General features: G+C 42.8%; 1 protein-coding gene across 1 annotated transcript in view; it reads left to right on the top strand.

Annotated features, from left to right (window-relative positions):
• PDE1C (phosphodiesterase 1C) overlaps positions 1 to 27,822 on the top strand; it is a 546,503-nt gene that overhangs the window by 144,318 nt on the left and 374,363 nt on the right. The window lies entirely within an intron of this gene.

Raw genomic sequence — 27,822 nt, 5'->3', positions numbered from 1 at the left:
GAGTCTTTTGCTTCAAAGGAGGATGACGCAGGGAGATAAGTGCACAGGGAAAACGCACGTGGTGGGAGTTAACTCAGCCCCGTGCCTTTAGAGTCCCTTGCTGGGGGAAGTTTTCTAGTTGTAAGAGAAGTGAGAGCTGCTGCCTTCTGAAATGCAGTGCGGATCTTCTTGTGTGGTTTCCCAGGTGGCTGTTGACTCCGTTCTTGTTCATCGTTTAGTCCTGCGTTTTCCCGCAAAGTTCTCTGGTGTTTTCTTTTTGTATTGTACTCCACTTCCATCATGAGGCGTCTCCTTACCTTCTCACCTGTATTAAATAAAAATCAGTCTGGGTATGGATGTGGTATAGAAAAGTGATTCTTTTTTCTGAATGGGTCTTTCAAACTCACTTTTGAAATACGCAGTCGGACTGGTATCAGAAATGAAGATTTAATGATTTTGCCAGCCTGCCTTCCTCCCCTCCTTTCCCCCTGTTATTCTAATTTTACATCTTTCATTTTTCTTTCCATTATATAAGGCTTTCATACTCTCCACATGGCTAGTAGTACATGTAAGCTTCCCTTTTCTTCCCTCATAAACAAATCAGACACGATTTGGAGTCCAGGAAATATACTTGAAAAATGTGCTCTCTTTTGCATCCAGGTGATGTGTGTAATCGCCCAGTAAAAGCCATTTCATTGTGTGAAGGTTCTTAGTGTGGACTGAATTATAGATGAGTTCTGAAAAGGAGTGATGAATAGGGGTTTGGATTTCTTTATATAATGTGACTGATGCAGTGGCGGGACCAGAATTGCAAGGCAAATGCTTTTCTTATTCCTAGTAAGGGTTTACTGCATTGTGAGGTTTAAATAAAATAAAAACCACTCAAGTAGAGAGAAGTACATTCTATGAACCTGTGATTCTCTGCAAGTGACTGTGGGGGGAAGAGGGGAGGGTGAATGGGTCTCATGGTCTGTGTGTTCTCATCTCCAAATGTCTCTGGTGGAGTCAACCCCTTCATATACTGTCTTCTGGTAATTACACCTTCCACCTCAAAACAGGTTCATCGTCTTCTTCAGTGAATAGCTAAAAAGCTGCTCCCATGAAAAGAACATCTTATTTGCTAGTCCAACTCCATTACCATCATCCCTTCTCTTTGCATTCCCTCTGTGCTCTTTAATAGAGAAAAGGTACTGATGGCCATGAACTTCTTTTGATCTGCTAGTTGTATTATGTGCCAATGTCTTGGTTCCATAAAGAGATTAAGTTATAAGTTTGTTAAGGTCAGGATTTATTTCTGATTCCTTGTAGCACTTGGTGTGTAGTAGGAAAAACACGGTAGGTGTAAATATGCCAGTCCTATAGCAGTGGAAGCCAGAAATGTATTGGCATTTGTTGTTCATTTACTGGTCTCCTTAATACAATTCTGTGCTATCCTGGAACCATCCTTTCTTCCAAAGAAGATAGTTGATTTCAACAGCAATGTTAGAGGGTAAATATTCTCTAATGCAGTTGTCCTTAATTGTGGTAATAACGTCAGTTGTGAGATTTGTTGCAGATAAATTATTATAAGCAAAATGTGGGAACAGCTTACTTACCAAGAAATAATTTAGAGCAGAATCAAGGTTGCTCTTGTAGCAGAAGACATATAAATAGACATATCTAAATAGACATATCTCCAAAGAAGACATACAGATGGCCAAGAGGCACATGAAAAGCTGCTCAACATCACTAATTATTAGAGAAATGCAAATCAAAACTACAATGAGGTATCACCTCACACCAGTTAGAATGGGCATCATCAGAAAATCTACAAACAACAAATGCTGGAGAGGGTGTGGAGAAAAGGGAACCCTCTTGCACTGTTGGTGGGAATGTAAATTGATACAGCCACTATGGAGAACAGTATGGAGGTTCCTTTAAAAACCAAAAATAGAACTACCGTATGACCCAGCAATCCCACTCCTGGGCATATACCCAGAGAAAACCATAATTCAAAAAGACACACGCACCCCAACGTTCATTGCAGCAGTATTTACAATAGCCAGGTCATGGAAGCAACCTAAATGCCCATCGACAGACGAATGGATAAAGAAGATGTGGTACATATATACAATGAAATATTACTCAGCCATAAAAAGGAATGAAATTGTGTCATTTGTAGAGACTGTCATACAGAGTGAAGTAAGTCAGAAAGAGAAAAACATCGTATATTAACGCATATATGTGGAATCTAGAAAAATGGTACAGATGAACCAGTTTGCAAGGCAGAAATAGAGACACAGATTTAGAGAACAAACATATGGACACCAAGGGGGGAAAGCAGGGGTGGTGGTGGTGGGATGAATTAGGAGGTTGGGATTGACATATATACACTAATATGTATAAAATAGGTAACTAATAAGAACCTGCTGTATAAAAAATAAATAAAATAAAATTCAAAAAAAAAAAAGGTTGCCCTTGTAATAATACCACTTGTTTTCTAGATGCCTTTTGGATTGCAGAGAAGGAATGAGTTATAGCTGGATATTAAATAATGTGATAGGAATATATCACAATGTGTTCCCCCCACCTCCCTTTTTACTCCAGGAGTGAAAAAACCTGGTAATTGCTGACTCCAATATTAGTGACTCTGGAAAATCTAGGACGACCAGTGCATTATGCTCCTACAGTTTTAAACTTCAGGGGTGCATCCATGATCAGCGCTCTCAGTCCCTATGATAACTTCTTTAACCAAGCAGTACAGTCGTCCCTTTGCTGAGATTGAGGTGTTGGGTTCTTTTTTCTGACTCTGAAATTCAGTCTCTCAGCCACTGTGCCGTGGGGGTGTGTGTGTGTGTGGACACACTTATACACAACCCCACACACAATTAAGGGATCCGGGCATGTGACTGTGAACATCCTGCCCTTTGCAGTTCTGCAGAGTCTTGTTTGCTGCGGGGGTACACATGGTTCTCGTGAATTGGCATCCTCTGTCCTCATAGTTCCTCTGCGGGATCATTACCACCGAGCAACAGGGGAGAAGTGATAGCTTTGCCTACTCCCTTCTCTTTCTCCTTGTTCACACTTGGAGGGCATTTGGAATTCGGGGCCACAAAATATGGTCATCTTTTTTTTTTTTTTTTTTTTTTTGCTTGGGCAAGGAAATGCCTCTTTATTGGTGCTGGAGCTGTTCCTGAGGCAGTCAGACCATGGGACCCTCACTGGGACCCTTGCCCTCAGCTACTTCCATCTGTGGGAGATACTCTGTCCCAAGGGCACCTCTTCTATCAGCTTCTGTACCTGATGCAGAAGTGGGCGTGGTAGGTGGGGGCATCCTTGCGGGCAGCAGCTGGGGACGCACGTGCAGGTAGCGCTCGGCAGCCACCTCCCGCTCCTCCACGCCTTTGAGTGGATTCACACAGAGTGAATAAGATCAGACTTGGGTTTTGTGGGTCCAGGTGCAGACCCTGTGGGCTCTGAAAGCTCACGAAGCCTCTGGCATGAAAAAGTCTCTTTCAAAACCTGAGACTTTTGAAAAGAGGAAAGTGGGAACCATAACTAAATAAAAAGGCTTGAGTGTCTCGAAAGTAGACACTTCTGGGAACTGTACCCCAGGTGCCTGTTCTCCTTGTTCCTCACGGTCTGTCCCTTTGAACCTTGTTCTGCTCAGGTTTTTCTTAAAAGAGATGAGAGAATATGCTGAGCCTGAAGCTTAAGGAACATAGACCAGTCCAGCCAGTCTGATTAGTGACCGGAATCTTAGTACTTACCACTAGAGGACCCAAGAGAACAGGAAAGAGCTGGCTGCTGAGAACCCTTTATCTCCCCAGCTTCTAGTGTGCACATTTGCAAAGGTGAGACCCAGCCCAGATTGTACTGAAAGTCAAGGAAACCAGTGTTTATTGAGTGTCTGCTATGTCTAGGAACTGTACATTCGTTTGCTCACTTAATCTCCCCAAACCCTGGCAAGGTGTGTATTGCTATCCCAGTTGTGCAGGTCAGGAAACTGAGGCTCAGAGAGATCAAGTAACTTACCCAAAGCCACCCAGCAGGTGGCAGAGCTGGAAATTTCAACCCAGTCCACCTGGCTCCAAAGCCTTACCTGTCCACCATGTTCTACCACCACATCACCTTGGCTTTCCTGCTTCTGGGTTTGCTGTTGGCGAAATAAGGTAGCATGATTGGTTCTGCTAATCTGGATGTGCAATTTGGATATATAGTTTGAGGCTTATCCTATGAGACTGACCCTGTTCTATTGCACTAAATTTTTTTTCTAGTCCAAACTTATGTTTTTGATCCACCTACCCCTTTCTGGTAGGAGCCCATTAAGGTAAACTTTATGTCCAATAAATTCGTTGAGGGATCCTGTTAAATGCAGACCCACATTCAGTAGGTCTGGGCTGCAGCCTGTGAATCTGTGTTTCTAACAAGCTCCCAAGTGATGTGATGGTCCAAGGACCACCCTCTGAGGAGTGAGGCATGGGCTTTGGAATACCACAGGCATGAATTCGCAAATGCTCTTCTAAACTGTGTGATTTTGAGTCATGGTTTTGATTCTCAGTTGCCTCATTTTACAAATGGAAACTGAAATAACAGCAGTGGCCTTGGGTCCTGTTGCTAGGATTAAGTGGGCGATGAATATGACAGCCCCTAATTCCTCCTCTCCCAGTTTTCAAAATCCTGTTTAGGAGTGGATTGATCCTCTGCACCTTGACCCCTTCTTCTGTGACTGGGCTGTGCAGTGCGCCCCAGGCTGGGAATATGAGCCCAGCAGGTACTTTGTGAGCAAGGCTGGCCTGACCTCCTTGGGCAGTAGTGGAAATTCTGAAGCCATCCAGCACGTTGGCCATCTCAGTTACTTACCTTGAATTGTGTGACTCAACATAGGTTTTGATCATTTTGCATTTGGAAGAAGAGTGTGCTCACTCCCTGGAGAGTCACAGGGGGATTGATGAACTTCTCTTCCCACATAGAATGGACTTATTTGGGCTTTGGCAAAAGCGTTCCTGATTCTATACATAACTTACTAAGAATATGTTCCAGAGAGCAGAACTGCACTGAGCCAACACCCTCGGCCGCAGATGAGATTAAGTCCGTGTCAGATCCCATTTAATGGATTGCGTTTTCCACGCAGAATTAAATCGTTGAACTCATTCTCATTTTGGCTTTTGGCAGTCATTTTTCCACCAACAACTATAGCCAAGAAGCCAGTTTCTGACTTGATTACTTTCAGGAAATGTGCAATCTGGCTGATGATATGGCTTGGTGTGGGGTAGCGTCCCCTGCAGCTTCAGACCCCACCCCGGGATGAGTCATGGGTTAAAATTCCCAATTAGCTCATGGGAAGTCTGGTCACATGTCTTTCTCTATCACCATATGTTGGTCACCCACCGGGAACTTCGGGGGGCCCCTACTTCCGTGACTTAGTGCTGTCTCCCTGGAGTTGACATTTTTCCTTTCTAGTCTTCGCTAATCCAAAGCAGTAGAGTTTTGCTCAGGTCTGTGAAGGGGAAAAACGAAAGAATGAATTCTGATTTTTTTTAAAACTCAGAAGAGTTTCTCTTGCAACTTTGGCTTCCCACAAGGGAAATATTTAGGCTTCTCTTTGCAAAGCAAGTTTTTATAGACAGATTGTCCAATGTTGGAAATTGACAAAGCATATATCATGCAGACACCATTCCGTTTGCATTCTTCCTGGTCCTTCCACTAGTATTTTGGGAAAGAGGGAGTTTGTCTCTGTGGTGGCCATGTGAATGCACCTCTCACATCTCTGACCACAGGGAATGTACTTGACCCATGGCCCCAGCTTCTGTGCAAGGATATTTGTCCCTGTGATGGCTCTGGCTGTGTTTCTCAAGGGCACTTTCAGCCAATGACTAAGAGTGCCAGGGATCCTAAGGGTGGCCATTCCTGGGAGACACGGGACTCCTCTGATGGTGACTTCAGCTCGAGGACTCCAAGTTCCTTGGTGAACTTTCTTTAGAACTGCACTGTGATCTAAGACGCTCCCACCCAACCTGCCGTCCTTCTCTCCTTCACTGGGAGTCAGACCTGCATCTCGCCTCTCCCTGCCTCCTCTGGCTCCTTCCCCATTTTCTCTTTCAAATGTTCCCCCTGATAAATTTCTTGCATGTCTAATCCTTCCTTGGCACCTGCTTCTGAGAAGGCCCCGGCTAACGCAGTCTCCCACCATGCTGCTATCCTCTGCTGGACCACCACTGCCAGCTCGGTGCTGTGGGCACAGCTTCAGCTTCAAGGCTACTGGCCTAGAAATCCTGGGCCAGTTTTCTGTACTTGATTTTATATTTGATGCTGCATCTTCCCCATGGGCTCTAGTGGTAGGGTGAACATGGGGCAGGCCACAATTCTTTTTAGTCTTTTGTACTTTTATTGCCCACTTTGGAGACTTTGCTGAAACATTGAGATTAACTAAAGAAACTACAACATGAGAAGGGAGCATTTAAAATCGTACCCCAAATATAATTGTTTCTTTTGTACAAGGGAAATGCTAAAGAATGTTGGACATTGTACAGTTGGTTTGAACACTTTGGTTGCCAGCCAGTGGACCTGTCTCCAAGGCTAACTTCCCCTTAAGAGTGTATCCTTTTTCAAACCAGACACATGCTTATCAGGCTATTGGGGAAGCCAGGGTTCCACCATAGGAATGACACTCATCTGAGGTGTCCTCAACTCCTTGGTATATGCCTAAATCAGAATAACTCCTAGCAGCACATTTTACAAAGTGTGAGTGAGTCATCCTAGGAGAATCCCACAGGGAGGAGTGGGGAGCTTCAGTACTTTCAGGCGGGGGAGAGGCTCGGATACTCCTGGAGGCTTCATCTCCATCTCTCTGCCAGTGTGCAGCGTGGGTCAACCTCCCGTGTTTCCTGATGAGCAACAGGAACTTCTGTCCTTGGTCACATAGGGACCTGAAGTGTGCTAGGAGTCTCTGAAGTTCTCTCTAAATGAAGGAAGGCCTCCCATCTCTCTGTGGCAGTGCTTTGCATCCCATCGAGGTCTGGTCATGATTCTCATGTGCTTCTGGATCAGATGGTCTGGCCTTTAGCCCTTGGGTACTTTGTCCCCATGTCAACCTCATGGGCCAACTCCCCAATCACAATCCCTGATAACTTCTGAGGTTCAACCTCAGGAGCTTGTGGGAACCTCTGAGGCCTGTCCAAACCACACAGAACCCAAGAGACAACTTGGGGAAGCTAAAACCCAGCCTCCTTCTACCTGACTCTACTGGCCACAGAGTTTACTCAGGTGTGGACCTTCTGGTTTATGGGTAGATGTCCCTCTAGAAAGAGAAGAGGAAGTCTCACTCCTGCCCCGTCTACCTCGTCTCCCTATAATTCCCCAAGTCTGAAAAGCTGGGTCTCTGGCTTCCTGCTTCTCCTACATTATATCCTCCTCTTCCCCAGGACCAGGCCTTGGGCTAAGTCTTAATGGTGGATGAGGTAAAGAGACAGATTGGCCTAACTGATATGGGACCCTACACTGGGAAATACCTCAGAAGCACCATATGTTATGCCTTAGAAACTTTCAGTGATGAATGACTTTACCTCATTGGTTTTTCTGCAGTAAAATTAAGGTTCCCTAAATAAAAATAGAGCAGAACCCTTTGAAACTGTGCCCTGTGGTAATGCAAGTCTGGATATCCCTTGATTGGTGATTGGTCCCTGTCCTCAGCAGTGGGGGATCCCGGGTTATGTTATGAACCTCACGATAATGTTACCTTGTGTTTTACTGTGTAGAAATTTTTGTTCCCACTTGCAGCCTTAAGGCAGGGTTTCTGCCCTTGCTAAAAGGAAAGGAGAGATTTCCTTCTTATTGAATCTTTCTAACAACAGATGCTCTCTTCCCATTCAAGTGCTCAGTGCTTGTTCTGCAGTCACATCCCATGCCCGGCACTGGAGCCACTTGAGGTGAACTGGACCAGCACATACCATTGCCCCCGGACCTCACGTGGATCAGTGAATATGTTGAATGGCACTTGGTGTAACCATTGAAACAGGCCAGCCTGGATCATGGTGGACATAAAAGGGAAGCAAAAGGAACGGTGTTAGCCAGGTTCAGGAGGCAGGAAGACACGGCATATGTTGAAGGAACTGTTGGATTTGTGTCTAAGGCATGTGAAAGTGAGGCAGTATTGGAAAAGTAAAGTTGAGACCAAATATGGCAGGGCATTGTTTGCCACGAGAAGAAGGTTCACTTTTATTCCATAAGCAGAGATCTTCGGAGCTTTTGGAAATCTTTGGGGAAGCAGAAAGAAGACTGCATATTTTTTTCTAATTAAATTACAGAATTAGGATTTATATTTTCATGCCTCTGCCCTCTATACACAGAACATCAAGACTAAGGTTTTCTGCCCGGCAGCAGAGATGGAATAATGGAGCTGGAGAACAGCGTGGGATTTAAAAACCTATGGAGGAAGAGCATGGACAATCTGGGGAAGACACTTGTGAAAATATGTCTTCCCACATGGATTGGAACAGGGACCGTTTTCTTTTCTATTTCTTTTAAATGTAGTAGCAGCTAATGGTTATTGAATAGACAGCCCCATAACTGTAGTCTAGCTGCTCCCCATTTATTGATTACTGTTAAGTGCAGCAGGAGTTGAATTTGCTAAGATGAATTACCTCTAGACCCCAGAGGCCAGCTCGGTTGGGGAAGGATGGTTATTTGAACAAGAGCTGTAGACATGCTTGTCCTCCTTTGGAAGGGATGGTGATTCTGGCTCAGGTGATGGGGTCAAGTACTCGGAAGCAGACACATTGCAAACTGCCCGAGAGTATAACTTGTGCACACTCTGCAAAGCCAGAAACAGGAGGATGTGAATCAAATAGCAAACTCGGATTCCGGGATCCAAACCTTGATCTGTACATCAGTTTCATTCTTTGAAAATCGTCCAGATTGAGAATTAGAAAGGGGATGTATGCAGGGGGCTGAATTATATTTATTAAATTTTGTGTTTCTCTACTGTTTTGATAATTATTCTATCTTCGACCCTGTCTGGCCCTGTCGGGGCTGAGTTTCCTTGGTCATTAGGTTTCCACGGGTAGCACTGAATCAGGCTTTTGTGTCTAGCTCTAAGCCAACTGGTAGGTACCTACATTGTTTTTCAAAAAACTATTTTGACAATTTTTAAACCTTCAGAGAAGTTGTAAGACTAGTAAAATGAACAACTGTCTATCTTCCACCTAGAGTCACTTTTGCTTGCTTGCTATCGAATCTATCATCTATTTATCTTTTTTTTTTTCTGAATCTTTTGACCTTAAGTTGTAAACATCATGACCTTTCAGCTTCAGCTTGTATCGCTTAAGAGTGAGACCATTTTCTTACACACACAGTATAATTACCAAATTCAGGAAGCTTAACTTTGATATAATACTATTATCTAATATACAGCCCACATTCACATTTCACCAGATGTTCCAATAATGTCTTTTATGACAATCTTTTTTTCTGATCCAGAACCCGTTCCTGAAGCACACATTACATTTAGTTGTCAGTCTCCTTTAATTTGAAGCAGTTTTTTAGTCTTTCTTTGTCTTGCATGGCATTAATATTTTGAAGCAAACGGGTCACATGTTTTGTGCTGCAGAATGTTCCTCAATTTGGGATTGTCTGATCGTTGCCTTGCAATTTGATTCAGGTTATTCATGTTGACAGGAATACTATATAAGTGATGTAGATGTTGCGTCCTCCATGTAGCACTGGAAGAGGGCTGTCGATCGTCCCATTACTGGTGATGTTAGCTTTGATTATTTCATTAAGGTTGTTTCCCCTAATGTGTCCCCGGTAAAGGTGCCATTCTGCCCTTTGTAGGTAATAAGTTATCTGCGGGGAGATAACTTTGAGACGATGAAGATAATCTCTTCTTTCTTTCTTTTTTTTTTTTTTAACATCTTTATTGGAGAATAATTGCTTTACAATGGTGTGTTAGTTTCTGCTTTATAACAAAGTGAATCAGCTATACATATACATATATCCCCATATCTCCTCCCTCTTGCGGCTCCCTCCCACCCTCCCTATCCCACCCCTCTAGGTGCTCACAAAGCACCAAGCTGATCTCCCTGTGCTATGCGGCTGCTGATAATCTCTTTCTTAACAAATTTTATGCAGTGGTTTTAGCATCACTTGATGATTCCTGCCTGAATCAATGGTAATTTCTAACTACTATTCTTTCTCCATTTATTAAATGACATTTGACGGTAAATAAGAGCTTTCCCTTTCCTTCCTCTGTTGCTCCCTTTCTAGATTGTAGTGTCAGTATGGACTCTGGATTTTTCTTTCATCCATTGTTTTATAAGCCGTTATATCTTCATCCTACCTGGAGCCCAGGGAGGGTGTTTGTGAGAGAAAGGACACAAAGAAGGGTGGTATGGGCAGTCCTTTAGTCTAAAATGCATCAACCCTAATGGGCAGAAATAAGTTTGACTTGGAATATGAAGAAGTGTATCAGCAAATCCAGGCTCTAAATAATCCCCTGTCCTGCGGGTAGGGGCTCCGTGGGGTGCTCTAATCTGGTGGAAGGCAGTATCTTGACCTGAACCTGGTGGTGCCACTGGAATTATGGGAAATTGCAGAGTGGCGAGAGTGACATGGAGTGGGTTGGGGGAGGCGTTACTTAGCCAGAGAAAGGAGTGTGAATGTATTGTCTGGACTTTTAACTGGGTCTCCAAGTTTTTTCTCCTTGCCTCTTTCTGCCATGTAACACTGTTCCCTGCTCCCACTCCTGCTGGCCAGTGTCTGATGTCTATGCCCAACCCCATGGTCTGAAGAGGTGCCTACATCTTATCACTGACGGGTATAGCGAGAATGCCTGAGCTCTGGTTTTAATCCCAGCTCCACTCCTCGCCTGCTGTGTGACCTTGAGCAGGCAGTTTAAGCTGAGCCTCAGTTTCCTCAACCGTTTAATGGGATTAAATCTTCTTTTCCTCGAGGGATACCTGTGAGGAGTCAAGGGGGCTGTGCATGTGGAGCAGTGAGCATAGTGTCTGGTACCAGCAAGTGCCTTATAGTAGTAGGTAATGCGATTCCGCATCAGCATCCTGCCGAGTGCTGTTGGTAGATGTACAGGTAGCTGTAGGCCCTGTGTTGTGTGAAGGAATTCACTTTATCTGGCTGTCCCTCAGGTGTGTCCCTTAGTACTGAAAAGCCACTCTGACACCAGGGGCCTTTGAGGCACCCTCTCCCTCTCTTTAGTTTCTAGCGTTTTCCTCTTAATCCTTGTCCAGTCACGTTGTGTGTAATAACAGTAGCTAACCCGACTGAAGGTGATGTGTCAAGCACTTTTCTACACGCTTTACATGCTGTCTATTCAATCTGCACAGCAATCCTGGGAGATTTTTAAATTTTTATTACTTTAAATTTACAGATGGAGAAGCTGAGGCGCAAAGTTAACTTACCAAAAGTCAGACCACCAGTTGGTAGGTGTGGGTGGGATTTAGGGCCACACATTCTGGCTCCAGAACCCACATATAACCACTAGACCACACTTCCTCCCTGGTCTAGCATGGACGAGTGGGTCTGTGTCTTCTGGTTTGGTTGTTGGTGTGGATTTGCTTTCTAGCTAGGCTCCTGCTTCCTGCCTGCTTCCCAGTGAAGTGCCAGCATCAGCCTACTCTCTTCATTTCCTGCCATTTCCTCATGCCCAGTATGGACTCTTACTTCATCGCCTGCTGACGTGCTATCTTGGGCTTCATTCCCTGCCTGCCCCTTCCTCCTGCAGAACATAGCTCAGCCTACAAATGGCGCTTTAGCTGCTGGGCTGGAGAACTAGAAGGCCCTTCTTAAGACTTACTGCTCTCCTGTCTGTGACCTCACACACTTGCTACCCACAGGCCTCTCCTATGAGCTTGTCACCAGCATCACCCTGCAGTCTTGCCAGAGCCCTTTGTCCCCAGCGGCTGTGAACCATGGTGGTGTGTGTGTGCAATACAGGGACCTGGTAGAGGAAGGTGGTTTAGAACTGGAGCTTGGAATCAGGCAAAACTGAGTTTCTATCCTAATCCTGTCACTTACCACCTTGGGAAAGTTACTCAGCTTCTCCTGGCCTCAGTTTTCTTTTCTGCAAAATGGAAATAGTAATGATGGGAGGATGAGATGAGAAAGTGTATGTCAAAACGCTTAGCATAAAACTCCTGAAATCTGAGTAAGGTCATAGGTTAGGTAATTGTACTGTGTCAGCGTCAACTTCCTGGCTTTGATAACATACTGTAGTTGTGTAAGATGTTATCATTGGCAGAAACTGGGTAATGGGCATGTCGAAGCTCTCTGTACTAGTTTTGGAACTTACTGTGTGTCTACAATCATTTCAAAAAAAGATTTAAAAAACATTTAGCATAGTCCCAAATCTCAATTAATTGTAGTTTTTTAAATTATAAAATATCACCAAGAATTCAGTGACTTGGCTCAAGTTCAACTTTCTGAGGTGTGTGTATTTGTGTGTGTGTGTGTGTGTGTGAGTGTGAGAGAGAGAGAGAGAGAGAGATCTATCTAAAATAAAGTAGACCAGACAGTTTCTAAAATTATTTCCCTTTTCTAATGAATAATATCAGTGGCCTCAGCAGCAACCACAGGCGAATTCCCTCCGTGCTGTAGTTTCATCTTCTCCCAGTTGAAAACCTTGTCTTTTACTTAGTAATCTCTATTCTCTTCAGATTTATTATTTACCTTCTATTTCAGTGGTTCTTAATCCAGGCTTCACAGTATACTCATGAGTGATTAAACCAGCATCCCTGGGGTAATGCCCAGAGAGCTGTATGATTTGAAAGCTTCTTTGGTTTTTGGAGTGCAGCAGGCCTGAGAACCACGGTTCTACCTGCATTGCACGCTCCCCTTCGGCCCTTTCTCTCTTCCCTCCTTCTCCCACATCCACATTGCCTTGGTGTGTGCTGCTTCCACAGGGCACCATTTTTCTAATGACCATCAAGGCCTTTCCTGACCATGGTTCCCGGATACAGACGTTGCTCCCTTCTCTTTCTTTTTTTTTTTTTTTTTTTTTTTTTTTTTTAAGGGAAAGTATTTTTTTTTTTTTTTAAACATCTTTATTGAAGTATAATTGCTTTACAATGGTGTGCTAGCTTCTGCTTTACAACAAAGTGAATCAGTTACACATATACATATGTTGCCATATCTCTTCCCTCTTGCATCTCCCTCCCTCCCACCCTCCCTATCCCACCCCTCTAGGTGGTCACAAAGCACCGAGCTGATCTCCCTGTGCTATGCGGCTGCTTCCCACTAGTTATCTATTTTACATTTGGTAGTGTATATATGTCCATGACACTCTCTCACCCTGTCACATCTCACCCCTCCCCCTCCCCATATCCTCAAGTCCATTCTCTAGTAGGTCTGTGTCTTTATTCCCATCTTGCCACTAGGTTCTTCATGACCTCTTTTTTTTTTTTTTCCCTTAGATTCCATATATATGTGTTAGCATACTGTATTTGTTTTTCTCTTTCTGACTTACTTCACTCTGTATGACAGACTCTAACTCCATCCACCTCATTACAAACACCTCCATTTCATTTCTTTTTATGGCTGAGTAATATTCCATTGTATATATGTGCCACATCTTCTTTATCCATTCATCCGATGATGGACACCTAGGTTGCTTCCATGTCCTGGCTATTGTAAACAGAGCTGCAATGAATATTTTGGTACATGACTCTTTCTGAATTATGGTTTTCTCAGGGTATATGCCCAGTAGTGGGATTGCTGGGTCATATGGTAGTTCTATTTTTAGTTTTTTAAGGAACCTCCATACTGTTCTCCATAGTGGCTGTATCAATTTACATTCCCACCAACAGTGCAAGAGTGTTCCCTTTTCTCCACACCCTCTCCAGCATTTATTGTTTCTAGATTTTTTGATGATGGCCATTCTGACCGGTGTGAGATGATACCTCATTGTAGTTTTGATTTGCATTTCTCTAATGATTAATGATGTTGAGCATTCTTTCATGTGTCTGTTGGCAATCTGTATCTCTTCTTTGGAGAAATGTCTATTTAGGTCTTCTGCCCATTTTTGGATTGGGTTGTTTGTTTTTTTGTTATTGAGCTGCATGAGCTGCTTGTAAATCTTGGAGATTAATCCTTTGTCCGTTGCTTCATTTGCAAATATTTTCTCCCATTCTGAGGGTTGTCTTTTGGTCTTGTTTATGGTTTCCTTTGCTGTGCAAAAGCTTTTAAGTTTCATTAGGTCCCATTTGTTTATTTGTGTTTTTATTTCCATTTCTCTAGGACCTGGGTCAAAAAGGATCTTGCTGTGACTTATGTCATACAGTGTTCTGCCTATGTTTTCCTCTAAGAGTTTGATAGTGTCTGGCCTTACACTTAGGTCTTTAATCCATTTTGAGTTTATTTTTGTGTATGGTGTTAGGGAGTGTTCTAATTTCATACTTTTACATGTACCTGTCCAATTTTCCCAGCACCACTTATTGAAGAGGCTGTCTTTTCTCCACTGTATATGCTTGCCTCCTTTATCAAAGATAAGGTGACCATATGTGCGTGGGCTTATCTCTGGGCTTTCTATCCTGTTCCATTGATCTATATTTCTGTTTTTGTGCCAGTACCAAACTGTCTTGATTACTGTAGCTTTGTAATATAGTCTGAAGTCAGGGAGCCTGATTCCTCCAGCTCCATTTTTCGTTCTCAAGATTGCTTTGGCTATTCGGGGTCTTTTGTGTTTCCATACAAATTGTGAAATTTTTTGTTCTAGTTCTGTGAAAAATGCCAGTGGTAGTTTGATAGGGATTGCATTGAATCTGTAGATTGCTTTGGGTAGCAGAGTCATTTTCACAATGTTGATTCTTCCAATCCAAGAACATGGTATATCTCTCCATCTATTTGTATCATCTTTAATTTCTTTCATCAGTGTCCTATAATTTTCTGCATACAGGTCTTTTGTCTCCTTAGGTAGGTTTATTCCTAGGTATTTTATTCTTTTTGTTGCAATGGTAAACGGGAGTGTTTTCTTAATTTCACTTTCAGATTTTTCATCATTAGTATACAGGAATGCAAGAGATTTCTGTGCATTAATTTTGTATCCTGCTACTTTACCAAATTCATTGATTAGCTCTAGTAGTTTTCTGGTAGCATCTTTTGGATTCTCTATGTATAGTATCATGTCATCTGCAAACAGTGACAGCTTTACTTCTTCTTTTCCGATTTGGATTCCTTTTATTTCTTTTTCGTCTCTGATTGCTGTGGCTAACACTTCCAAAACTATGTTGAATAATAGTGGTGAGAGTGGGCAACCTTGTCTTGTTCCTGATCTTAGTGGAAATGGTTTCAGTTTTTCACCATTGAGGACAATGTTGGCTGTGGGTTTGTCATATACGGCCTTTATTATGTTGAGGAAAGTTCCCTCTATGCCTACTTTCTGCAGGACTTTTATCATAAATGGGTGTTGAATTTTGTCGAAAGCTTTCTCTGCATCTATTGAGATGATCATATGGTTTTTCTCCTTCAATTTGTTAATATGATGTATCACGTTGATTGATTTGCGTATATTGAAGAATCCTTGCATTCCTGGAATAAACCCCACTTGATCATGGTGTATGATCCTTTTAATGTGCTGTTGGATTCTGTTTGCTAGTATTTTGTTGAGGATTTTTGCATCTATGTTCATCAGTGATATTGGCCTGTAGTTTTCTTTCTTTGTGACATCTTTGCCTGGTTTTGGTATCAGGGTGATGGTGGCCTCGTAGAATGAGTTGGGGAGTGTTCCTCCCTCTGCAATATTTTGGAAGAGTTTGAGAAGGATAGGTGTTAGCTCTTCTCTAAATGTTTGATAGAATTCGCCTGTGAAGCCATCTGGTCCTGGGCTTTTGTGTGTTGGAAGATTTTTAATCACAGTTTCAATTTCAGTGCTTGTGATTGGTCTGTTCATATTTTCTATTTCTTCCTGGTTCAGTCTCGGCAGGTTGTGCATTTCTAAGAATCTGTCCATTTCTTCCAGGTTGTCCATTTTATTAGCATAGAGTTGCTTGTAGTAATCTCTTATGATCGTTTGTATTTCTGCAGTGTCAGTGGTTACTTCTCCTTTTTCATTTCTAATTCTATTAATTTGAGTCTTCTCCTTTTTTCTCTTGATGAGTCTGGCTAATGGTTTATCAATTTTGTTTATCTTCTCAAAGAACCAGCTTTTAGTTTCATTGATTTTTGCTATTGTTTCCTTCATTTCTTTTTCATTTATTTCTGATCTGATCTTTATGATTTCTTTCCTTCTGCTAGCTTTGGGGTTTTTTTGTTCTTCTTTCTCTAATTGCTTTAGGTGCAAGGTTAGGTTGTTTATTCGAGATGTTTCCTGTTTCTTGATGTAGGCTTGTATTGCTATAAACTTCCCTCTTAGAACTGCTTTTGCTGCATCCCATAGGTTTTGGATCGTCGTGTGTCCATTGTCATTTGTTTCTAGGTATTTTTTGATTTCCACTTTGATTTCTTCAGTGATCACTTCATTATTAAGTAGTGTATTGTGTAGCCTCCATGTGTTTGTATTTTTTACAGATCTTTTCCTGTAATTGATATCTAGTCTCATAGCGTTGTGGTCGGAAAAGATACTTGATACGATTTCAATTTTTTAAAATTTACCAAGGCTTGATTTGTGACCCAAGATATGATCTATCCTGGAGAATGTTCCATGAGCACTTGAGAAAAATGTGTATTCTGTTGTTTTTGGGTGGAATGTCCTGTAAATATCAATTAAGTCCATCTTGTTTAATGTATCATTTAAAGCTTGTGTTTCCTTATTTATTTTCATTTTGGATGATCTGTCCATTGGTGAAAGTGGGGTGTTAAAGTCCCCTACTATGATTGTGTTACTGTCGATTTCCCCTTTTATGGCTGTTAGTATTTGCCTTATGTATTGAGGTGCTCCTATGTTGGGTGCATAAATATTTACAATTGTTATACCTTCCTCTTGGATCGATCCCTTGATCATTATATAGTGTCCGTCTTTGTCTCTTGTAATTGTCTTTATTTTAAAGTCTATTTTGTCTGATATGAGAATTGCTACTCCAGCTTTCTTTTGATTTCCATTTGCATGGAATATCTTTTTCCATCCCCTCACTTTCAGTCTGTATGTGTCTCTAGGTCTGAAGTGGGTCTCTTGTAGACAGCATATATATGGGTCTTGTTTTTGTATCCATTCAGCCAGTCTGTGTCTTTTGGTGGGAGCATTTAATCCATTTACATTTAAGGTAATTATCGATATGTATGTTCCTATTCCCATTTTCTTAAATGTTTTGGGTTTGTTATTGTAGGTGTTTTCCTTCTCTTGTGTTTCTTGCCTAGAGAAGTTCCTTTAGCATTTGTTGTAAAGCTGGTTTGGTGGTGCTGAACTCTCTCAGCTTTTGCTTGTCTGTAAAGGTTTTAATTTCTCCATCAAATCTGAATGAGATCCTTGCTGGGTAGAGTAATCTTGGTTGTAGGTTTTTCTCCTTCATCACTTTAAGTATATCCTGCCACTCCCTTCTGGCTTGCAGCGTTTCTGCTGAAAGATCAGCTGTTAACCTTATGGGGATGCCCTTGTGTGTTATCTGTTGTTTTTCCCTTGCTGCTTTTAATATGTTTTCTTTATATTTAATTTTTGATAGTTTGATTAATATGTGTCTTGGTGTGTTTCTCCTTGGATTTATCCTGTATGGGACTCTCTGTGCTTCCAGGACTTGATTAACTATTTCCTTTCCCATATTAGGGAAGTTTTCAACTATAATCTCTTCAAATATTTTCTCAGTCCCTTTCTTTTTCTCTTCTTCTTCTGGGACCCCTATAATTCGAATGTTGGTGCGTTTAATGTTGTCCCAGAGGTCTCTGAGACTGTCCTCAGTTCTTTTCATTCTTTTTTCTTTATTCTGGTCTGCAGTAGTTATTTCCACCATTTTATCTTCCAGGTCACTTATCCGTTCTTCTGCCTCAGTTATTCTGCTATTGATCCCATCTAGAGTATTTTTAATTTCATTTATTGTGCTTGTCATCGTTTCTTGGTTCCTCTTTAGTTCTTCTACGTCCTTGTTAAATGTTTCTTGCATTTTGTCTATTCTATTTCCAAGACTTTGGATCATCCTTACTATCATTATTCTGAATTCTTTTTCAGGTAGACTACCTATTTCCTCTTCATTTGTTAGGTCTGCTGTGTTTTGACCCTGCTCCTTCATCTGCTGTGTGTTTTTCTGTCTTCTCATTTTGCTTATCTTACTGTGTTTGGGGTCTCCTTTTCACAGGCTGCAGGTTCGTAGTTCCCGTTGTTTTTGGTATCTGTCCCCAGTGGCTAAGGTTGGTTCAGTGGGTTGTGTAGGTTTCCTGGTGGAGGGAACTAGTGCCTGTGTTCTGGTGGATGAGGCTGGATGTTGTCTTTCTGGTGGGTTCGTCCACGTCTGGTGGTGTGTTTTGGGGTGTCTGTGGCCTTATTATGATTTTAGGCAGCCTCTCTGTTAATGGATGGGGCTGTGTTCCTCTCTTGCTAGTTGTTTGGCATAGGGTGTCCAGCACTGTAGCTTGCTGGTCGTTGAGTGAAGCTGGGTCTTGATGTTGAGATGGAGATCTGTGAGAGATTTTCGCCGTTTGGTATTACGTGGAGCTGGGAGGTCTCTTGTGGACCAGTGTCCTGAAGTTGGCTCTCCCACCTCAGAGGCACAGCCCTGATGCCTGGCTGGAGCACCAAGAGCCTTTCATCCACACGGCTCAGAATAAAAGGGAGAAAAAATGGAAAGAAAGAAAAAAAGAGGATAAAATAAAATAAAATAAAGCAATTATAATAAAAAATAAGAAAAAAAATTATTAAGAGTAAATTTATTAAGAAAAAAAATTTTTTAATTTTTTAAAATAAAAAATATGAAAAAACTTATTAAAAATTTTTTTAAAAATAGAAAATAAGGAAAAAATTATTAAGAAAACATTTATTAGGGAAAAAAAAAAAAAAACAAAAACGGACGGACCTAACCCTAGGACTAACGGTGAGAGCAAAGCTATACAGACAAAATCTCACCCAGAAGCATACACATCTACACTCACAAAAAAAAGGAAAAGGGGAAAAGTTAATATATCCTGCTCCCAAAGTCCATCTCCTAAATTTGGGATGATTCGTTGTCTATTCAGGTATTCAACAGATGCAGGCACATCAAGTTGTTTGTGGAGCTTTAATCCGCTGCTCCTGAGGCTGCTGGGAGAGATTTCCCTTTCTCTTCTTTGTTCGTACAGCTCCTGGGGTTCAGCTTTGGATTTGGACCCGCCTCTGCATGTAGGTCGCCTGAGGGCGTCTGTTCCCCAACCAGACAGAACGGGGTTAAAGGAGCAGCTGCTTCGGGGGCTCTGGCTCAGTCAGGCCGGGGGGAGGGAGCGGTGCGGAGGAGGCGGGGCGAGCCTGCGGCGGCAGAAGCCGGCGTGACGTTGCAGCAGCCTGAGGCGCGCCGTGCGCTCTCCCCGGGAAGTTGTCCCCGGATCACGGGAGCCTGGCCGTGGCGGGCTGCACAGGCTCCCGGGAGGGGCGGTGTGGAGAATGACCTGTGCTCGCACACAGGCTGTTTGGTGGCGGCAGGAGCAGCCTTAGCGTCTCATGCCCGTCTCTGGGGTCCGCGCTGATAGCCGCGGCTCGCGCCCGTCTCTGGAGTTCGTTTAAGTGGCGCTCTGAATCCCCTCTCCTTGCGCGCCGCGAAACAAAGAGGCAAGAAAAAGTCTCCTGCCTCTTCGGCAGCTGCAGACTTTTTCTCGTGCACCCTCCTGGCTAGTTGTGGTGCGCTAGACCCCTCAGGCTGTGTTCACGCAGCCAACCCCAGTCCTCTCCCTGGGATCCGACCGAAGCCCGCGCCTCAGCTCCCAGCCCCCGCCCGCCCCGGCGGGTGAGCAGACAAGCCTCTCGGGCTGGTGAGTGCTGCTCGGCGCCGAGCCTCTGTGCGGGAATCTCTCCGTTTTTCCCTCTGCGTCCCTGTTGCTGTGGCATCCGCGCTGATAGCCGCGGCTCGCGCCCGTCTCTGGAGCTCGTTTAGGCGGCGCTCTGAATCCCCTCTCCTTGCGCGCCGCGAAACAAAGAGGCAAGAAAAATTCTCTTGCCTCTTTGGCAGCTGCAGTCTTTTTCCCGGACTCCCTCCGGGCTAGCACCGAAGCCCGAGCCCCAGCTCCCAGGCCCCGCCCGCCCCGGCGGCTGAGCAGACAAGCCTCTCGGGCTGGTGAGTGCTGCTCGGCACCGCTCCTCTGTGCGGGAATCTCCGCTTTGCCCTCCGCCCCACTGTGGCTGCGCTCTCCTCCGTGGCTCCGAAGCTTCCCCCCTCTGCTACCCGCAGTCTCTGCCCGCGAAGGGGCTTCCTAGTGTGTGGAAACCTTTCCTCCTTCACAGCTCCCTCCCACTGGTGCAGGTCCCGTCCCTATTCTTTTGTCTCTGTTATTTCTTTTTTCTTTTGCCCTACCCAAGTACGTGGGGATTTTCTTGCCTTTTGGGAGGTCTGACGTCTTCTGCCCGCGTTCAGTGGGTGTTCTGTAGGAGCAGTTCCACGTGTAGATGTATTTCTCATGTATCTTTTTTCCCCTTGGTGCTCAGCCTAGTTCCACTTGCTCATAGGGTGCCGCCCGCAGAGGCCTCCAATCCGGCGTTTCAGACCAGAGCTCCCCGTGAGGAACGCCGGCTCCGACACCTCAGCTCCGCTCCCTTCTCTTGACAGTATTTATCTGGAGCAGATGTCTGGAGTTTTGGAATCATCACAGAATGAGCTCTCCCAGCCCTCGAGATGCCATATGTCCATGCCATTTTAGATAACTGAAGTGTCACCAAATGTCCCTTATGTTGTCTTTCTCCAAAAGCCAGTTCAACAGAATTCAGGCGACGTACATGTTTCCTTTTGGGAATGTGATAGGTGGAAGTTTTCAGAAGGCACTGACTACTTTTGCTTACAGTTTCAGTGGCTGACGTGTTTTCACCACCTTCTGGATAAACTCACTTTGCGACATTGCCTCAGTTTCTTAGTCACCAGTCCTCCTTCATTCATCTTTTACAAAATGAGATTTTGTCATAAAAATAATATACTTATCTTGTAGAACATTTGATAAAGGGTAAAAGAAAAAAATCCTGAATATAATCCCTGCTGTCATTTTGGCATCCTTCCTGAAGTCTTTATATCTATGACTTATTCTTACAGTCATAATTACAGTGTGGATACAGTTTTGTATTCTAATTTTTTTTTAATTTTTTTTTTACTGAATGTTGTATCTTAAGCATTTTTCCAAGTTGCCACATAATGTGCGTGTGTGTGTATGTTTGTGTGTGTGTGTGTGTGTGTGTGAGAGAGAGAATATATGTTGGACATTTAGGTTGTCTCCAGTTTTTCATTCTTTACAGGAATGCTGTGATAAAAATCCTCATGCATCTAGATATTCCCATATTTTAAGCTGTATCCCTAAGAGTAGGTAACTACAAGTGGACACACTGGCTCAAAGGGCATCTTGACCCTTAATAAACTGTACCAGAAGAGGAGTCCTGGGTGCTCTTTTCAGCGGGGCTTCTTCCAGCAGTTCCAATCAGTGCTGAACCCCTTAGGTTGAGTGGGATGGTGCTCATACCTCACAACTTTGAATTGACTATTATTACTATTTTTTTTCAAGATAGCTTGTCCTTTCTTAAAGCTGTATAGTGCCAGTGCTGATGATTTTTGTGTATTTTGCTGACATACTGCTCACGGGAATAGTATAGTCACTTTTTGATCTGCTCCTGGTAGATGTCAATATCATCCCTCTTTTATGTATGAGCAAAGGTTCAGAAGAATGAAGTGACTTGCCCAAGGGCACACAACTGAGGAAGAGCAGAACCAGGAGTTAAACCTGCACCATTTTGGCCCCAAAGCCTGTGTGCTTTCCACCCCACTCCACCCCACCCCCAATCTGGAAACAGGGCACAGAAATAGAGTCATAAATTGTTCCTGGGGGGAGGAGTTGGAGGCAAAGGAGAGGAGAAAATATCTGCCTAGGATAGACTTCAGAAAGGTTCTTGCCCACAAGGAACCTAGAGTTTAGTGGAAGAAATATAAGTAAATCAATAATTGGGACTTCCCTGGTTGCGCAGTGGTTAAGAATCCACCTGCCAATGCAGGGGACACGGGTTCGAGCCCTGGTCCGGGAAGATCCCACATGCTGTGGAGCAACTAAGCCCGTGCACCACAACTACTGAGCCTGCACTCTAGAGCCCGGGAGCCGCAACTACTGAGCCTGTGTGCCACAACTACTGAAGCCCACGTGCCTAAAGCCCGTGCTCCACAACAAGAGAAGCCACCGCAATGAGAGGCCCGCGCACCACAGCGAAGAGTAGCCCCTGCTCGCCGCAACTAGAGAAAGCCCGTGTGCAGCAACGAAGACCCAATACAGCCATAAATAAATAAATTAATAAATTAATAAACTAATTAATTAAAAAAAGAAATTGAGTCTTTAAAAAATTACTGTACTGTGCAGTAGCCTTTGTTTTATTTATTAAAATATTAATTGCTTTATATAGTTAATATCAAATACAACAAAAATAAATGCTGTTATAGGAATAAACAGAGAAGAGCATTTTTACAAAGTTTTATTAAGATTTAATTGACATAGAAAAAAACTGCACATATTCAAATACATTTGGCATTTGTATACATGTGTGAAACTGTCACCATAATCAAGGTAATGAACACATCCATCACTCTCAAAATTTCCTTTGTAACTCCTTGTAACTCCTTTCCTTTGCACTCTTTGTAACTCCTTCCAGCCCCTCCATACTATCCCCAGTGGATCCCCAGGCAACCACTGATTTGCTTTCTGTTGCTATAGATTATATTAATTACTTTGCATTTTCTAAATTTTTGTATAACTAGAATCATACAGTATGTATCCTTTTAAAAAAAAGCTGGCATTTTTCACTTAGTCTAACTATTTTAAGAGTCCTACATGTTTTTGCATTTATCAGTAGATCCTTTCCATTAATTGCTGAGTAGTATTCTGTTGTGTGGCTATACCATGATTTGTTTATCCATGCAACTGTTGATGGACGTTGGCCTTTGCCAATTTCTGTAGTGGAAATATTCCCACCATGGCCAATTTCAAGTTACCAATGTGAAGTCACAGAATGTGGAGTTGGGAAGAGATGCAAGAAACTCTCTGCTCCATATATCCTAGGAAATTTGTCCTGGGCAGTAAATAGGCATGGAGTGGAGGGAACTGGAGCATCTCATGAATGGAGCACCTTCATCTTGGGGAGCTCTCTATCATGCTATTTGTGAGGATAGGGCTTGTTCCCACTTACAAATAGATGGTTTGGGACTTTGCCCATATGATTACTGAGAAACACTATTGTGTTTACAGAGACTATTTGGTTTGAAGGAAGATTTATTGCTTAGGAAATAACTATTGATTTTGGGTAGGACCGAGAACTGTTTTAAGGATTTTATACATTTATAATGATTTTTAAGAATGAAAGTAAACATATGAATCTTTTTGGGGGAGAGGCTTTCTTTATACATTCCCTGCCTGGACATATTGTTGTTTTAACTTCATTTTAGATATCAGGTGGAATACAAAAGAGCTAATTTTCAAAGTTAATAGAAAAAATATAGAAAAAAGCCCTGAACTGCTCTACTTTGTCCTTCAGTATTTTATACATCTTCCTCTCTGTGAATATTAATCCATGTTTATAGGGTAACAATTTACATTTATAGGATTGCTTTTTATTCCACATGATCCCAAAATGTTCCTCTCTGATCTCTGCATTCATCATTGAATAGCAGCAATTACCTGGCAGAAATACCACTGAACCGTGTCCACGGCACAGAGGAAGTCCAATCAGGGAATGTGGTCAGATGTGCCATGTAGAGGAGGTGGCTTAGAAAAGAGCAAGTTTTGAAAAGTAGGGGAATCAGGTCAGGCATGGATGTGGGAACTTCTTAGGGTTCATTCATTCATGATAAGGATTGTCGAACTCCTACCACGTGCCAGGCACTGTAGTAGGCATTAGGTTTAACATGGAAACAAAATAGGCGTGGTCTGTCCTCGTAGAGTTTATAGCTCTAGTACATGGCAGGGAGCTAAGAACTTCCTCAAGTCTGGACTCAAAGAGGCCTTCCAAATTGACCGTTTTTATTCTAATCAAACATCAAAGAAACCATTGGACTAAAACCTAGCTTTTCTGCCCTGAAAAATTTAGGTCCTGTGGTCACTGGGTGTTTACCCCAGAAAGGCATTTCTGGAACTTAGAGTTACCAGGCAGTCTTTGAAGGTACAAGAGAATCCCTCACTTCCCTGTCCCACACTGACTAAAGCAAAACAATGTGGAGGATTTTTTTCTTGAGGATTCTATCCTGACCAAGGCCTTGGCACCTCCCTGTGGCTCCTGATCTTCAGTTTTTCTCCCTTGGGTTAGTATGGATGGGCGTTGAGTGTAGTGCAGGCTCTTAACCTGGGGTCAGGCACTAGTGGATGACTTCAGGGGGTCTGGGAATGTCTCAAAGAGGGCCTAGGGTTACATATTTATTTTTCAGGGAATCTGAACCTTTCAACAGATTGTCACGAGAATTTGTGATTCAAGAAAAGCTTCAGAACCTTCAGTGCTTTGGAAAGAGCACTGTAGGTGGCAGGAAACCTGGGCCCTTCTCTAGCCATATATCAGACAAGTTGTTAACTCCCGGTACCTCAGTTTTATCATCTGTACAACAGGGATGAATATTTTCCCTTTCTACCCATCGGGATCATTGTGAGATCAAAGGAGATGATTGTACATGAAAGTGCTTAGAAAATGCCCAGTACCGTGGAAAATCAAGTACTCTGTTGCTGCTATTACCATGGCAGATCATGGTGGGGTTAGTAGCTGGAGCAGGGGGTGCAGGACAGGGAGAGGAGTTGAATTTGGGCAAGGCGTCTTTCCCCATCATCAGGGAGAGGATTAGCAATCTTTCCTAGTGCCTCAGTGTCCTTAATTCACCCAAGCCCTGGGGCCTTTGCTGTGAGCTCCAATTCATCCTGGGGTGAGAAACAGGAGTCAGAAGAAGGAAGAGAAAATCTTGTGTGGATGACATACGCAGGAAGGAGCAGAGCCCCACACCAAAGAGAGAACACTTAACAGAGTAAGCAAACCTTAACAAGTAAGTATGATAGAGAAATGTACTTATTTCTCCTAAATACGTTTACTCTGAGTCTGGGCCTCACCTGGGAAGACCTTTTGTTTTTGGATCCCGAGAGACCTGGGTTTGAATGGGGCCTCTGTCATACGTGCCCCGGGCAAGCTGCTTAATCCCAACCCCCCCGCCCCGCCCCCAGCACTAGTTTCCTCATGTGTAGAACAGAAATAATCATCCTTATGCTTTGGGGCTATTGTGAGGATTAAAAACAATACAGTATGTAAAGCTCAGCACAGTGCTTGGTGAACTGCAAATGGTCCTGGTACTAGGAGGTGGTCAACCAATATTGCAAATGAAGGATCTTTTCATGGTTCTTACTAAGGGCCTGGCCCTATTCTAAATGTTCCTTTAATCCTTATAATAATCTTTTGGGATAGGTACTACTAGCATGCTCATTTGACAGATGGGAATACTGAAATGTAGTTAAATAACTTGTCCAAGATCACTTAGCTCTCAAGTGTTGGAGCTGGGTTTTGAACCTCTGTTCTGTCTGTCTCCAGAATCCAAGTGATTAATCACTGAACCATGCTTAACCCCTCAGCTGAGTTTGAATGGTTCTGCCTGTCCCTCTGGAAGCCCATCAGCAAGATGTGAGACTTTGTCTTCTTGGCAGGGGTCCTTCTGCATTTTAGCCCTTGCTTATCCTTGGGATATCCTACCAAACTCGGAAGAAGGATGGTCTATTTCATAGGCAAGGCCAGAGGGAAGCCTAGGAGGTTTGGGAGTGGTCTTTGCCAGCTTTTGGCTTGCTGCAAGGGCATTTCGTATCCCAGTCTCTTTATCACTGAGAACTCAATGTGGTTGATTCTCTTAAAATAGTGTGAACAACATCTCCCAGAGCTGGGAGGTGATCAGCTAAGTGTGTAAGGCAGCCCCACACTGTTGTGGCCCAGTGGGAAGTGGATCTGCTGGGAGCCAGCCAGAGTACTTCGGGAATATGAGCAGCTCTGCTGTGACAGTTGAGTGCATCTGTGGGCTGGACTCAGTTCTGCAGAGCTGTGTGACCTTGGGCATCAAGTTAGACTGTGGCCCTGCAGTTGTCACATCCTTCCAAAGGGTGATGATAGTTCTTGACTCAGTAGCTTAGACCAACAATTCAGAGAAAAGGATTATCTCCTTGATTACAAGTGGAAGCCCATTTTCTAAACAAAAAGTAGAAGAAGCTTTTCCTTTACTTGGGCTTCATTATCCATGGTGAGGGATGGGCAAGGGGGTATTGAGATGTGTTTACCTGTTTGTTTAAAGGAAGCTTTTTTTTTTTTTTTTAATATGTTTCTACTGTAAATATGATACATGCTCATAGAAAAAGGAAAAGGGAAAATGTTACCCATTATTCTTTCTTTTCAGATTGCTAAAATTTGATTTCCTCTATGAATATGTTTAACTTCTCCTTAATCACACAGTATCATGTTCTAAAATTTAACATTATGACCCACCCAACATTTCTCCATGTTTAAGCTTTTATGAGCATCAAAAACTCTTAAATTTAGTCACTTAGTGGATGTACTGTAGTTTAGTAAACCATTTGCTGATATTTGAAAATTTTCCAGTGTTTTGCAAATGTAATATAAACAATGCTGTGAGGGACATCTTTGTGTAAATAGATTGTTGTAGATTTAGGGTCATTTACTTGGGTTAGATTCTCATACCCCAGGCAGATTTGTGGAACTCCCCAGAAACACAGTGTGGTCTGAGATAAGAGGTGCTCTGGCTGTTAATGCCTTTGATGTTCTTCTTTAGATGCTGTTCTAACTCTCCTTCACTTGGCATTTTCTTATCAAACAGGTATTAACTGTAATCTCTTTGGTCTTAAAATGTTTTGACTTGACTTTTGTCAAGCAACCATATCTTCCACTAATTGATGCACAGGATCTGTGTTATTTTGATATTCATATTATCTATTGATACAGGACATTGGAGAGAATCCTTTCGCAGCTGTACTGAGCATTCTTTGTGCACTCTGAAGTGTTTAATTCAATTCTGCATACGTTTGTTGATCACTAAAGAGCAGCTGCCAGTGAATTTGAAGGAGTGTTAATTGGGAGTCAGAAAATGTAGGTTCAAAATTTGGCTCTGCCCTTTATTAAGTGACCTTACACACAGAGACTAAGCTTGTTCTAGTTTTGTTTTCTGCCTAAGATGTGGAAATAATATCTCTCTCGGTGGGTATTCATGAAGATGAATAGATGATGACCTCAGTAAACTGTGTAGTGTTATATAAGTAAGAGGCACAATTATTGTCATACATGAAAAGTGTTCTGCTGGATACTGTGGGCGATACTAAGAGGAACCATTCATGCATTCATTTATTCCACAAACATTTATTGAGTAACTACTATGTGCAGGGCAATGATCTGAATGCTGGGCATACAGTGGTGAATAAGGCCCTGTAAACCATTGAGGAGTTTATAATCTAGTAGTATAGATAGCTGTACTGTCCAATATGGTGGCCATTTCCTACATGTGGCTAGTGCCAGTGAGGAACTGAATTTTTTTTTTTTTTTTTGAGGAACTGAATTTTAAATTTTATTTAATTTTAAGCAATTTAAATATAAGCTTGAAAAAAGAGATCATTCAGTAACCGTTATTGGAAAACTAATGTTTTCCATTGAGAATTATGTCTGGAGCAACTTGACTATGTGAATCTACATTTTAAGCTGCACAGTGTATGAAATCTAAATACAATCAAGGATTTCCAATGAAAATTTAGCCTCCTAATTGAGATATGCTGTAAGAG

This window comes from Eubalaena glacialis, chromosome 8 (assembly GCF_028564815.1).
Source record: "Eubalaena glacialis isolate mEubGla1 chromosome 8, mEubGla1.1.hap2.+ XY, whole genome shotgun sequence".
NCBI lineage: Eukaryota > Metazoa > Chordata > Mammalia > Artiodactyla > Balaenidae > Eubalaena > Eubalaena glacialis.
Note: the sequence above shows the minus strand (reverse complement) of the source record. Positions and strands in the feature narration are given on the sequence as shown.